This window comes from Pongo pygmaeus, chromosome 13 (genome assembly GCF_028885625.2).
Source record: "Pongo pygmaeus isolate AG05252 chromosome 13, NHGRI_mPonPyg2-v2.0_pri, whole genome shotgun sequence".
In the NCBI taxonomy this organism is placed as follows: Eukaryota; Metazoa; Chordata; class Mammalia; order Primates; family Hominidae; genus Pongo; species Pongo pygmaeus.
Genome location: NC_072386.2, coordinates 31557194 through 31571999, shown reverse-complemented (window position 1 = coordinate 31571999; position 14806 = coordinate 31557194). Strand labels below are relative to the sequence as shown.

The 14806-nt window shown below is 37.8% G+C and overlaps 1 long non-coding RNA gene across 1 annotated transcript in view; it reads left to right on the top strand.

Annotated features, from left to right (window-relative positions):
• The window catches only part of LOC129044314 (uncharacterized), a 32786-nt gene extending 26475 nt beyond the window's left edge, over positions 1–6311 (top strand). The window contains exon 6 of the long non-coding RNA XR_008504649.1: positions 5966–6311. This is a non-coding gene — a long non-coding RNA (uncharacterized LOC129044314). The remainder of the gene's footprint in view (positions 1–5965) is intronic.
• Positions 6312–14806: the final 8495 nt, after the last annotated feature.

The following is a 14806-nucleotide window of genomic DNA, read 5'->3' as shown; positions in this document are numbered from 1 at the left end:
ACTAGAAATACTGACCAATTCCTGGATTCTCTGGTAAGTTTCATGAACTCTCCCTGCTTGGTTGCATGACATCATTTTATGATATACTAATTTCTACCTTGCTTGACATATCAATGTCTCTATATTTTTTACTTACTCAATTTTTTAACAGACCATTTATTTAGCACTTCCTGTCATAAAACTTAATCTTTTGACAGTGCTGCTTTCCCAATGCATCTTTATCAATACTGTTTCCAAAGAAGTGGGTAAAACAACACAGTGACAAAAGAAATTTGCATATCAGTTCTTGGCTCACACTAAAAATCTATGCCACATCCACAAAGGATGCCAGCTATTGACAATACCCAGGAGGCAGTCCTGGGACCAAACCAAATGGGCCCATTACCAAGAGTGCTGTTAAAATCAAACTCCAGGCTAGTAGGAAGGAATAATGTATTGATGGAGAAATTAAGCAAGTGGATCATGTATGGATGATTTGTGGGTGGGAGAAAGATAAAGAAAATAGACATTCGGGTGGAGTGAGCTAAGATAATAAATACATGTGAGTTGGCCAAGTGCTCATTTGAAATTAATGTTGCAAAGATTGAGTGTTCATGCATCAAATAATTTTTGTACAGTTTTATTGATTCCCGTAGGCCTGGATGTTTCCTTAAAGCCATGAAACTAGATTATACAAATTAGCTAGTGCGAGAGTACAGATGGGTAAGATTGCAATGCCAAATAATTTGCTAGCGTATCCACAACAACTGTTGCTTCTCTTATAGTGCTGTTGAAAGAATCAAAGGAGAAGATATCTATGAAAGTGTTTTACAAACCAGAAAGCACTTTACTTATGAGAAGTGGTGCTATTGTTTGCTATTGTTATTATTACTGTGCTTGTTTTAATGCAACCTAGACACTGAGGTAGTGTGTCCAGAATTGGTTCCTTCCGGTGGGTTCTTGGTCTCACTGACTTCAAGAATGAAGCCGCGGACCCCTGTGGTGAGTGTTACAGTTCTTAAAGACGGTGTGTCCGGAGTTTGTTCCTTCAAATGTTTGTGGTCTCGCTGACTTCAGGAGTGAAGCTGCAGACCCTCACAGTGAGTGTTACAGCTTTTAAAGGTGGCCCGTCCAGAGTCGTTCATTCCTCTCGGTGGGTTCGTGCTCTCGCTGACTTCAGGAGTGAAGCTGCAGACCTTCACAATGAGTGTTACAGCTCTTAAAGGTGGCACGTCTGGAGTTGTTTGTTCCTCCGTGTGGGTTTGTGGTCTTTCTGGCTTCAAGAGTGAAGCTGCAGAGCTTCATGGTGAGTGTTGCAGCTCATAAAGTTAGTGTGGACCTAAAGAGTGGGCAGAAAGATTTATTGTGACCTAAAGAGTGGGCAGGACGATTTATTGTGAAGAGCAAAAGAACAAAGCTTCCACAGTGTGGAAGGGGACCCCAGCAAGTTGCCCCTGCTGGCTCAGTGGCCTGTTTTCATTCCCTTATTTGGCCCCACCCACATCCTGCTGATTGGTCCATTTTACAGAGTACTGATTGGTCCGTTTTACAGAGTGCTGATTGGTCTGTTTTTACAGAGTGCTGATTGGTGCGTTTACAAACTTTTAGCTAGACATAGAGCACTGATTGGTGCATTTACAATCCTTTAGCTATACAGAAAAGTTCTCCAAGTCCCCTACCTGATTAGCTAGACACAGAGTGCTGATTGGTGCATTTACAAACCTTTAGCTAGACACAGAGCGCTGATTGGTGCATTTACAATCCTTTAGCTATACAGAAAAGTTCTCCAAGTCCCCACCCAACCCAGAAGCCCAACCAGCTTCACCTCTCAGTAGCGTGGCTTTTATGTCACAAGGTCACTGTTTCCTGGAAAAACTCATTCTGATTTTGTTGATGCTATCATTCAGATATATTTGTGATAGGTAACTCTGAACTTTCATTGTTCTTAATGCTCTTGCCCTGCTGAGCTAAAAGAGGGCAGTGTGCCTTCTGCCCTGCTTCTCAATGAAACTGCACATGTGGGTTATAAATTGAGACCTATTTATGATGAAGAAAATAGGAGGATGAAAATACAGTGCTTATCAACCTGTCACAATAGGAGGAGGCTGGAAAGTAAAGTGTCATTCTCATGCTATTCTCAGGAAGAAAACTGATTTTCCTTTCAACAAATGTCAAAAGGAAAACTTTTAGGCTGTCACGTATGGCCTGTATTTCTAGAACCTGGCCCAATTTGGCTACTGCAAGGCTTTGTGAACACAGCCATCCAGAGAATGCTGTTTAGAGGGAAGGAGGTAAGATATTACCAGGATAGAATGGTGATACGCAAATGCGGGACCAGAGGACAAGAAAGCAGATACAAAGAGAAAACAATTTTGGTTGTCAAATCATTATGTTAAGTTAACCCATGAATACTTATACTAACTAGAAATACATAGGGCTACTTCTCTGTCTTTGTGTGTCCACACTCCTGCTTGCAGATACATGCACTCATGCATTCTGTCCTAAATTAGATTTCTCTAGAAGGAGGTCCTGTAAGTAGGATCATGTAAAAGAAGTTTATCTGGAAAGTGGTCCTAGAAATTACCAGTAGTGGAGTAGGAAGACAAGAAAACCTAATCAAGATATGTTTGTCGGCTGGTCACTGCTGCAGGCAACTCAGACTCTGTATTTTTGGCAGGGACTCCATATCTTGCACACCTCTGGACAAAAGTGCAAAACACACATATAATCCCACATGAGGGGCAAAGAAACCAGGACATTTATTTATCGATTTCTATTTATCTTTGGTTAAAGGCTATCCTTTTTTTTTTTTTCATTTTTATTATACTTTAAGTTCTGGGATACATGTACAGAACATGAAGATTTGTTACATGGGCCATGGTGGTTTGCTGCACCCATCAACCCATCATCTACATTAGATATTTCTCCTAATGCTATCCCTCCTCTTGCCCCCCACCCCCCAACAAGCCCCACTGTGTGATATTCCCCTCCTTTTGCCCATATGTTCTCATTGTTCAATTCCCACTTATGAGTGAGAACATGCAGTGTTTGGTTTTCCATTCCTGTGTTAGTTTGCTGACAATGATGGTTTCCAGCATCATCTATGTCCCTGCAAAGCACATGAACTCATTCTTTTTTATGGCTGCATAATATTCCATGGTGTATATGTGCCACATTTTCTTTATCCAGTCTAACATTGATGGACATTTGGGTTGGTTCCAAGTCTTTGCTATTGTGAATAGTGCTGTAATAAACATATGTGTGGATGTGTCTTTATAATAGAATGATTTATAATCCTTTGGGTATATATCCAATAATGGGATTGCTTGTCAAATGGTATTTCTAGTTCTACATCCTTAAGGAATCACCACACTGTCTTCCACAATGGTTGAACTAATTTAAACTCCCACCAACAGTGTAAAAATGTTCCTATTTCTCCACATCCTCTCCAGCATGTTGTTTGCTGACTTTTTAATAATCGCCATTTTAACTGGCATGAGATAGTATCTCATTGTGGTTTTGATTTGTATTTCTCTAACAACCAGTGATGATGAGCTTTTCTTTCATATGTTTATTGGCCACATAAATGTCTTTTTTTTTTTTTTTGAAAAGTGTCTGTTCATATCCTTCTCCCACTTTTTGATGGGGTTGTTCGGTTTTTTTCTTGTAAATCTGTTTAAGTTCCTTGTAGATTCTGGATATTAGCCCTTTGTCAGATGGATAGATTGCAAAAATTTTCTCCCATTCTGTAGGTTGCCAGTTCACTCTAATGGTGGTTTCTTTTGCTGTGCAGAAGCTCTTTAGTTTAATTAGATCCATTTGACAATTTTGGATTTTGTTGAAATTGCTTTTAGTGTTTTAGTAATGAAGCCTTTGCCCATGCCTATGTCCTGAATGGTATTGTCCATGTTTTCTTCTAGGGTTTTTTGTTTTAGGTCTTACATTTAAATCTTTAATCCATCTTGAGTTTTTTTGTTTGTTTGTTTTTGTTTTTTTTTTTTTTTTATAGATGGAGTATCCCTCTGTCGCCCAGGATGGAGTGCAGTGGCATGATCTCCGCTCACTGCAAGCTCTCCTTCCTGGGTTCCCGCCATTCTCCTGCTTCGGCCTCCCAAGTAGCTGGGTCTACAGGCACCTGCTACCATGCCCGGCTAATTCTTTGTATTTTTAGTAGAGATGGCGTTTCACTGTGTTAGCCAGGATGGTCTCGATCTCTTGACCTCATGATCTGCCTGCCTCGGCCTCCCAAAGTGCTGGGATTATAGGTGTGAGCCAACGCATCTGGTCCTTGAGTTGATTTTTGTATAAGGTGTAAGAAAGGGGCCCGGTTTCAGTTTTCTGCATATTGCTAGCCAGTTTTCCCAACACCATTTATTAAATAGGGTATCCTTTCCCCATTGCTTGTTTTTGTCAGGTTTGTCAAAGATCAGATGGCTGTAGATGTGTGGCGTTATTTCTGAGGCCTCTGTTCTGTTTCATTGGTCTATATATCTGTTTTGGTACCAGTACCATGCTGGTTAGGTTATTGTAGCCTTGTAGTATAGTTTGAAGTCAGGTAGCATGATGCCTCCTGCTTTGTCTTTTTTTTCTTAAGATTGTCTTGGCTATAGGGGCTCTTTTTTTTGGTTCCATATGAAATTTAAAGTAGTTTTTTTCCAATTCTGTGAAGAAAGTCAATGGCAGCTTGATGGGAAGAGTATTGAATCTATAAATTACTTTGTGCTGTATGGCCATTTTCATGATATTGATTATTCCTATCCATGAGCACAAAATGTTTTTCCATTTGTTTGTGTTATCTCTTATTTCAGTTAAAGGCTATTCTTTGAGACAATAATATCCAGGCCCCTTCATCTTCTGTCCTCCTGGGTTGGAGATCCTCTTGCTATTAGAATAATCTCGAGGAATTGTCTGAGTGTTTTCAGGAGGAAGCAGGCAGTGTGTACTGAATAATGAATGAGAGGAAATATGGGGAAGTTATTGAAAGTTTCTGCTATGCAGACCATTGTTCTCAGACTCTGTGATATTTACCTGTGATTTTTCCTGAAGTCAATCTTTATTATTCACTTTCACCAAATATCACCTGTGGAAGGGCACTTCACACTCCTGTATTGGATAGGGAGGCTTTTCCTCTATATTGCTACTTTCCATTCAAGAAGCACTGTCTAATAGAAATGTAAGCCACCAATGCAAGCTATCTAAGTATTTTTTCCAATAGATTTTTTAAAAAAATAAATACAAAACAGCTAACATTAACTTAACACTACATTTTATTTAATCCAACATAACTAAAACACTGTTTCAATATGTAATCAATACAGAAATACTAATTAGATATTTTACTATTGTCTTGCAAAGCCTTTAAAATAGATGTGTATTTTACACTTAACAGCACATTTCAATTCTGACTACTGCATTGCTAGTACTCAATAGCCATGTAAGGCTAGTAGCTATCATATTGGACAGTGAAGACCTGGGTCCATCTCACTCTCCATCTGAAATATGGGGAACTTATGAGTATCTTAATACTTTGGGGGAATGAAAGATGGCATTCCTGCTGGAAATTAAGTGAGAGATGTACTAACAATGTCCATGATAATTTGTCATCAGTTTTCAAGGTGGCTATATAATAATCCCCAAAATCAGATATACGTGCCCTTTTAAACATCCTCTCTCTTCCAAAACAAAACAAAACAAGAAAACAAAAGCCAAACCTAGACTTGGTACTACATAAGGATTCACACACAGCTCTAGGAATGAGTGTTGAGGAAAACCTTACATTCATTGTAATTACGTTTCCACACTTTGGCAAACTGAGAAGGGAAAATACATGTGTCCTCTCCATGACCTATCTTTCGTATTTACACTCTTGTGTAGTCGCCTCTTATATTGTATCAGGATTGGTCTGTGTGGACAGAATAAAGCATAAGTAATAGTCATTTCTAAGGTCAGATTATAAAGAAAAACCTTCTTGCTGTCACTCCGACAGCTCACTCTAGGGGAAACCAGCTGCTATATTGAGAAAACAGTCCTATGGAAAGGGCCATGGAACAAAGAACTGACTTCTGCCAACAACCTCATGAGTGAACCCAGAAGTGGCTCTTCTAGTCCTGGTCAAGTCTTATAGACTGTGGCTCCAACTGATAGTGTGACTGTAACTTCATAAGAGATGCTGAACCAGACCACCCAATAAGACACTCCCAGATTCCATACTCTCAAAAGTTGTGTGAAATAATCACCCCTAGTTGTTTTAAACTGCTAGGTTTTGGGGTAGTGTGTTACATAGCAATAAATAATAAATACAACATCCAAGAAATCAATTTCTATGATAAATAAATATGGAGAGTAGATCTCTGTTTATAGGCTGAGATTTGTGTTCATTAGAGTCCTATTGAAAGGAATAAAGGTGAACCCAAGGTTAGAAGATGAGGCCACACTGTGACAGGAAGAGAGAAAAATGTGAAAAACATTACAGAAAGAAAAGTTATATTCCAGAATTTCTTTAAACAGAACAAAAATACCAAAAAAAAAAAAAAAAAACCCACACTTATTTTCATTGTTTCCTAAACTCTTGTAAATCATAGGGTCAGGATTGATTTATTACAAGGAAGTTCTAGGTCTAGAAGTCATCCCAGTGTTATCCAGATCATCAGCAATTAAGACAATAAAAGGAAAATGGGGGAAAAAGTTCTTCCTCATAGAGCTGAGGACATATTCTGAGACTATATAGCAGAGTCAACTGAAAGTAGCATTGTAACCCCTGCCTAGAATTTCAGCTAGCATTGAAGGAGGCTTTGGTTCTCCGTGGGGCCTACATTCCAGAAATGTTAACTGCATTTCTAAGGAATGTTAACTACATTTCTTAGGAAGCCATGCCCTTTGGGACTTAGTGTACAGAATGCTTTATGTGAGCTTCATTAATCTTATTAAATAACATGTCTTTGCCATTCATTGATTAGACATACAAATCATTCATCCCCAGAAGGAATTGCAAAGGAATCTAAAGTCACTCAAATCCCAGGCTTGTGCTGTCTGTGGTTGTCAAGGTAACAAACGTCTGACAATTCCAAGCTACCAGACCTCGGCAGACTATTTTGAAGCCACCACAGGTATTAGCCAGCCTTCCACCTTCCACTTCATATAACAGTTTCCAGAGGCATTCTCAGGAGAACTAATCAAGATATTAAGTTTATACAGACAACTAGAGTGCCAACACCCTGTAGAAAGTTAGAAGAAATAAATAGGATATTCTTTATGTTCAACCTTGGATGCTAAGTTCTTCAGCACTGAACCAGAGCCCCCTATGCTCTCAGTGCTTATTATAGCAGCTGTATTCTGAGCAATAACTAAAAAGAAGTGAACAAAGTCTGGAAATGCTAATTCTACTTGCTCCTTTTTATTGAGCACAGCTGTAATTATAGACGGTATTATTTCTTAAATGTTTAAAATAGGGCCAGATACTTTAAATATTACCTCCTGTTTTAAATATTACCCTATGCAAAATGGGTATTCTCATGCTGGTTTTAAAGATGAGAAAATTGAGGCTCAGTGCGTGGTTAAGTTCTTACCAATAACACACAACTACCCGGTGACAGAGCCTGGATGTGAACTGAACACTGACTTCAATGGGAGTTCTCATATTCACTGTGCTTTTTCTCACTTCCACTTTGCTTCTTCCTGAAAGTGAATCTATCTCTTCCTATTTCCTTTTTAAGACCATATTGATTACTAAACATTTTCTCCTCATGTCTGCAAATATGCTATTAAAGACATGTAAGAATTGGTGTGGCATGGGTGAAACCCTGTCTCTACTAAAAATACAAAAAATTAGCTGGGTGTGGTGGTGGGCACCTGTAGTCCCAGCCACTTGGGAGGCTGAGGCAGGAGAATGGCGTGAACCTGGGAGGCGGAGCTTGCAGTGAGCCAATATCACGCTACTGCACTCCAGGCTGGGTGACAGCGAGACTCCGTTTCAAAATAAATAAATAGAATTGGTGTGGCATAAGGGTTGAACAATCAGCATAGATCCCTTATATCTTAGTACAGGAAAAGGTGCCAGAAGACACTGAAATGCCACGGGTTGGCATTCAGTCTCAGAACTGAAGGGTCTTGAGGGAACCATGGAGAGGAAAGCAGGATTCTCAAGGGCTCAGGACAGTCTTTTTCTATTTTAATAGGGGGTGTGGTCTTATCAGTGCAGGATGGCTGAATGTAAGCACTGACTGCCTGAACAAATTAATAATCGCAAGACAGAATTCTGACCTTATGAACAAGCATTTTGCTCCAGAATTCCTACCAGAAAAAAATGTGGAAGAATTTGTGCATTCTGTGGGAATATATATTTAGTTTCTCACACACAGACTGGTCATATTAGTACTAAGAATATAACACAGCTGAAAAGACAGCTAGTGGTTTTAGCTACATAACCTCAGATTCCTCAGAGATGAAAAATTCTGTATTGGATACTAGAAACTTATAAATAAGTTGCTTTCATTGTTAGTTTCTTATGTTGCATGTATTTTTATATTTTTTTTTATTTACTTTTGAGACAGGGTCTCACTCTGTCACCCAGGCTGGAGTGCAGTGGTGCAATCACAGCTCACTGCAGCCTCGACCTACTGGCTCAAGTGATCCTTCTGCCTCAGCCTCCTGATTAGCTGAGACTACAGGCACACGCCACCACACCCGGAGAATTTTTGGATTTTTCATAGAGACAGGGTTTTGCCATGTCGCCCAGGCTGGTTTCAAACTCCTGGGCTCAAGTGATCCTCCTGCCTTGGCCTCCCAAAGTGCTGGGATTACAGGCAGGAGCCACCCCACCCTGCCCTATGTTGCATGTGTTTTTAAAGATAATGTCACATGTATTTTTAAAGATAATATTCACTGAAGAATTTTTAAAAAATAAATAGAATTTGGTCTTTTAAAATGAGTTTCACATTTTGAGAATAAATATATTAGTATATTACTTTGCTGGTTCAACAAAAGTCAGGTCACTTTGTCATGATCTTCTTTGATAAGCAAGTAGTACAATAACGCTGCATTTGAGATAGTTGGCAACTACATGGGAAGAAGAAAAAGAAGGAGAGAATATTCCAAATGTCTCAGTGATATGCACTGAGAAAAGTTGTTGAAACTAACCTATACTCTCAGGCAAATGAACACCACTTCTTGGGAGAGTCCATTAGTGAGGCAAAAAGTATGAGAATCTGTTGTCAGTGTATTTCCTTAAATAATGCAAACAGAAAGTCCTACATCATTAGTAATATCCTAAAAAACCTTTATTAGATTTAACTTACTATTAAAAATATCTAAAAACATTTTATATCTGATTATACAGCTGTGAAAGGATAAACAAATAAGCTATAAACAGGTGAAAATAACTTAGAAATACCTTTAAATAAAGTAATAAAAAACCATACTCGCCCTTTAAAGATTTCTGTGCAATTGAATACATTTTAGTGTCCAACATGAAGCATTTCTCTTGCAGGACTTTGCTGGTTACTAGACATTTCAGGCTGACCAAGGGAATAAAAGTAAGCATTATTTCTTCTGGGCCCAGTGGTCTCCATTTAATAGAAACACACCCATTGACAAACAATAGTTAACACTATCTTAGGCATTTTGCTAACTGATTTCTAAATTTTTGGTTAAGCCATTATTAATTTTAACATTTGAACTATTTTTTATACAATGAATCTTACATCATCTTGTCACTGCTGCTGCTCCTGCCATTGTACCCGAAGAACCTTGGATAGCCATGATTTTAATGGAAAATTGCCTTGGACACTGTGGCTGCTAGCTATTATTGTCTCTTCTCATTTTCTTTTCCATGCAACTTTGTGGTCCCCTCACAAAAATACAATTTGTACATCCTTGACCTTTTATCTCAGCCACACACTTGCTTCGGTCAAAGGCATTTGGGCATAGGGACAGTTTGCCAGTTCCAAGTTTAGCTTTTGAGAGGCCTCACCTACTTCCAATCCGCTTCTCATGCTCCTGTCACTGCCATGAAAACAACTTCCTCTGTCTTCATCATGGCCCCCAGACTGAGCACACATGGAGAAGAGCTGCCTTAGCAAGCGCAATCAGCCCCACAGCCATAGTTGAGCTGCCCAGGCAAATCCAGCCTACATGAGCAGACCCAGCACAATTACAAGTGAGAGAAATGAATTCTTATTGTTAAATGACTCTAAGATTTTGCATTTGCTTGTTACATAAAATTTCTGGCAATAGTTGACAGATACAATAGAGGTGGCTTTTTTGGAAGGAATTAATTAGAAGTGGTATGGTAGTGATCCGAATGACCTTATTTTCTTCCTGATATAATCTTGCCAGTTTTGCTCTCTGTTCAAATTTTGTAAACTTTATTTTATTTATTTAAGACGGTATCACTCTGTCGCCCAGGCTGGAGTGCAGTGGTGTCATCATGACTCACCGCAATCTCCGCCTCCTGGGTTCAAGCAATTCTCCTGCTTCAGCCTCCCAAGTAGCTAGGATTACAGGCACGCACCACCATGTCCAGCTAATTTTTGTATTTTTAGTAGAGACAGAGTTTCACCATGTTGGCCAGGCTGGTCTCAAACTCCTGACCTCAGGTGATCCAACTACCTTGCAAATTAGGGAAACTTTAAACTCCTTAAATGACAGTAATAGAAAGGTAACTTAATTTAATCTACAAAAGAAAATAAAAATAATTTTAAAACTATAGATTTAATGTTGCTAACCAAATATGTAACAGCTAATTTAACTGATTTTTATTATCGTTTCAGCTTTTTGGGTAACAGAAATACTATCACACTATTTTAAAGAGAAATGTCTAGATTTAAACAGAGAAGACACTGGAATTGAGTAATTATAGAGGGCTTCAAAACTTACATATTCATATTCTTCAATTTGATTCTATCAAATTATTTACGCATTTTCTTGAAAGAGTCCATTTGGGGGATAAAAAGTAAAGTATAAGTTTCCTTCTCTAAATATTAAATGTATCCAGTTTACTACAACAATGCAATGATACACCTTATTAATTCACAAGCCTTATTTGTGAAAATCATGGAAATTTGCTTTGGGTCTAAATATTTTAAATGGTCCTTCTTTCACATTATATTTGGGTTACACAAACTGTAGCTTTATATATTACATGCAGATGTAGACATGCCTCTCTCTTCTCAGCACAAGCCTGGAAATAATGCAACCTGCCCCCAAAAAAATGCTTTGTGTCTCAGTGTAAGTTTCTAAAGAAAATAGCAGAGCTCTCAAATTTCTTCACTGTAGAAAAAGGTTAATGCAGTTCCAGACAGAGGTCAATGCATTGATCAGTGTAGCTTCAAATAAGGAGGGAGGTCTTTTCATAGTGTTTACAGTATGTCTCAAAATTATCAAAACATTGTCCATTTTACCGTGGTTTTTTTATTCATTAAGCAAAAATTTCTATTGAAAAATCTTCTGCAGAACAGTAATTGCTGCTAAAAAATTCCATGTGTAGCTACATGAGATATATTTATTTTAATGGCTCCTAAGAAGTTTTGTTTTATAAATGCCATATAAAATACATTAATTTTATGGTTATGATATAAAAATGAAGGACTGTGAATACAATCAGTTGGAACTGAAACTTAATAGAAATCTAAGGATTTATGGGAAGTTAAGACATTTTTCTTCCCCAACTCCCACCTTCTGTCTTTTAGTGACTCTTAGAATGCCACCATTCTCCTGTTTTGCAACTCAGCAAACAAAGGAACCAAACTCTTATCTTAGTTCACATTATTGAAATATCTCTGGATCAGTACCAATGTCTTTCTTTAAAAAACATGTTTCTACCCATCTCTTACTGTCTCTGCTTTCACTAATCACTTTTTCATTAATTTTTCATTCAACAGCTATTTATTAAACACATATTCTTTTCTAGGCACTGCCTATAAAGCAGTTTATAAAGAAAGACATGGGCTTAGCACTCTTGGAGTTTACAGTATAATAGAGGAGATAGATGCTAAGTGCATATATATGGAGATAAAGAAATAACTTTAAATAGCAATTAATGCAGTGAAGACAAAGAAATTGGGTTCTCTGAAAAATAATTTAAAAATCTAAACTTAAAATTTAGATTGGATGCTCAATATATAAAGAATTAACATTTAAGCTGAGACCTGAAGTATACAAAAGAACCGGCCACATGGAGACATTTCCAGGCAGTGGAGAAGGTGCATGCAAGAATCCTGTAGCAACAGACAGATCTGTGCTATGTATCTGAAATTTTGGACAGAGTTCCTTCTTACCTTCATTTGACTTTTAGGTCACGGTACTTTATATTTTTATTTTCTCTTAAGGTATATGTTCTGTTTTCAAAGCTGCTTAAGGGCAAAGTAATTGTTTAGAGCTACCGTGAAACTACCCTGCTTTCCAGCATCACAAACTAAAATGCCTCCAGAGCTAAGATTGGAGGAAAGCTGATGAAGAATAAGCATTTTATTCTTAATTGGGAGGAGGAGATTTTTATTTTCTCACTGAATCAGTCAAGTTTTCAGTCAGGAAAACAGAAGTCATTTTGTGTATTCTGGGTATATAATACAGCTGCTTTGAACGTCACACCCGCTCAAAATCTACCCAAACATCTATCTCGCCTTTCTGGAGATGTTGCTCTTCTTCCTTCCAAATCTGATTCTGATACCTCTCTTTAACAGATCAGAATCTGCATTTCACAGGAAAGTACATTCTGGGAAATATAGTTCTCAACTTCTCTTCTTCAATGCACCTTTTCCACTTAGCATTTATATTTACCTTTGGAGCTGTTTGTAGGCTTCCAGATTGCAGTGATAAAAACAATACTCTGATTCTATCCAGCATGGTGTGATTATGCTTTAATCAACCAAAAACATGCCTACCTATTCTCAAAAATTAGAGATGCAGATTCCATGATGCCTATTATGTATTCATCTTTAGATAATGTTCTGTTTTTTTATCTCAGTCATAATTTCTCTTTGATATCCTTTAATTTAAAGATTAAATTTACAGTATTAATTGCTGTTAACATCTTTAACAAACCTTGTAATAGTATGGGAAAGAGAAAGTAGGAAAATGGTTGATATAAAAATATGCACATAACCAAATAAGCAAGAAAAATACCCTGTTATTTCCCATCACAATCCCTATTTTTCAAGTGGTAACACGTCATAATTTCTTCCACTACTGCCCACTCCATGTTCCCTTTGCCCTGAACTAGTACCTCAATGTATTGGGGTTCTTTATATGGTGACCCAAATCACCATTCAAGAAAGATCTGAAGTACAGTCATGCACTGTATAATGATATTTCTGTCCATGACGGACCACATATGTGAGGGTTGTCCCATAAAATTACAATACCGTATTTTAATGTACCTTTTCTATGATTAGATACATAAATACATACCATTGCTACCATTGCATTACAGTTGCCTACAGTATTAAGTACAGTAGTATGCTGTATAGGTTTGTAGCCCAAGAGCAATAGGCTATACCATATAGCCTAGGTGTATAGTAGGCTATAACATCTAGGTTTGTATAAATACATTCTATGATGCTGACACAATGACAAAAACACCTAATAATGAATTTCTCAGAATGCATCCCTGTTGTTAAACAATACACAATTGTGTTAGTGTTCTTGCCTAAAACGGGTTTTTGTATTTAATGTTCTATTAAATGTTATTACTGGACATAACACTACCATGAAGTGTCTTGAGGAAACCTCTGACCTCCAGACCATCTCCTCCATGCCTCTGTTTTGTAGGTAATTAGAATCAATTATTCAAGTCAGAATAGTAATCCACTAATTTGCCTATTAGTTTGGTGGCAGAAAAAATTCAATGACCAGGTGGAATTCTCAGCTTCCAATTCAGTGGAACAAGTGTTGTGTCTCCAGATGAAAGCATCATTGTTATTAAGTCCTTTGTGCAGGCAGAAACTGAAGTTTTGGGGACAAGAAGCGAAAATATTTTTACTGAGTTATTAGGGGAAATAAAGAGAGAAGCCACTTCCAGTTCCACACCTTTGTTCCAGGTCCTGTGTATTCTGACAGTGGGAAAAATGTCACCATTTAAACATTAGTCAGAAGTTGAGAAAGTATGCCACATCTTGTAGCAGAATACTTCATCTCATGTGGTTACTCAAGTATTGCCATAACTAAACCTTCAATACACTGTCTTCTCTGCTTCCACTAGGCCACTGTTTTAGATGTGATAAAGTCAACGAATGAATTCCAGTGGTGTAAGTGCATTATCTTATTTCTTTTGTTGTTAAATGAGTACATTGTTCAAAAGCAGTGTTTTGTGGAATACCTTGATTGTAACAAAGCATTCAGTAAATGCTGGTAGTGGCATTTGAGACAGAGAAGGCAAATCCACATACAGAATAAGAATCCATTCCAGTAAGGACAAATTGCTGCTATGTCCGTGATTGAAGAGGTCCAATGTAATAGACTTGTTCTCATGTGATTGGTCCTTAACTGCCATGGGGATTAATTCTATATCAGGAGTCTAGTCTTAGTTTCTGCTATTGGCGGGTAGGCAATGCAACTGTAGTGGTAGCTAGAAAATTCGTATCAAGGTAAGTTTGTTATGAAAAAAAAACTCCATCCCTGCTACCACGGTCACTTTGTGCATGAATGCATTAAACAGACACAAGCTGGACATTTCTTTCCACATTGACAGAGAATGTTGTGGAAAAAATTCACATAAGATACAGGTATCTTTATTCTCTCTTCCCCTGACGGGTACATTGACATCTGTCTTCACCAGCATTCAAATTATGTTTCTTTAAAATGCATACTATTGCCTATAAATTAAAAAAAAAAA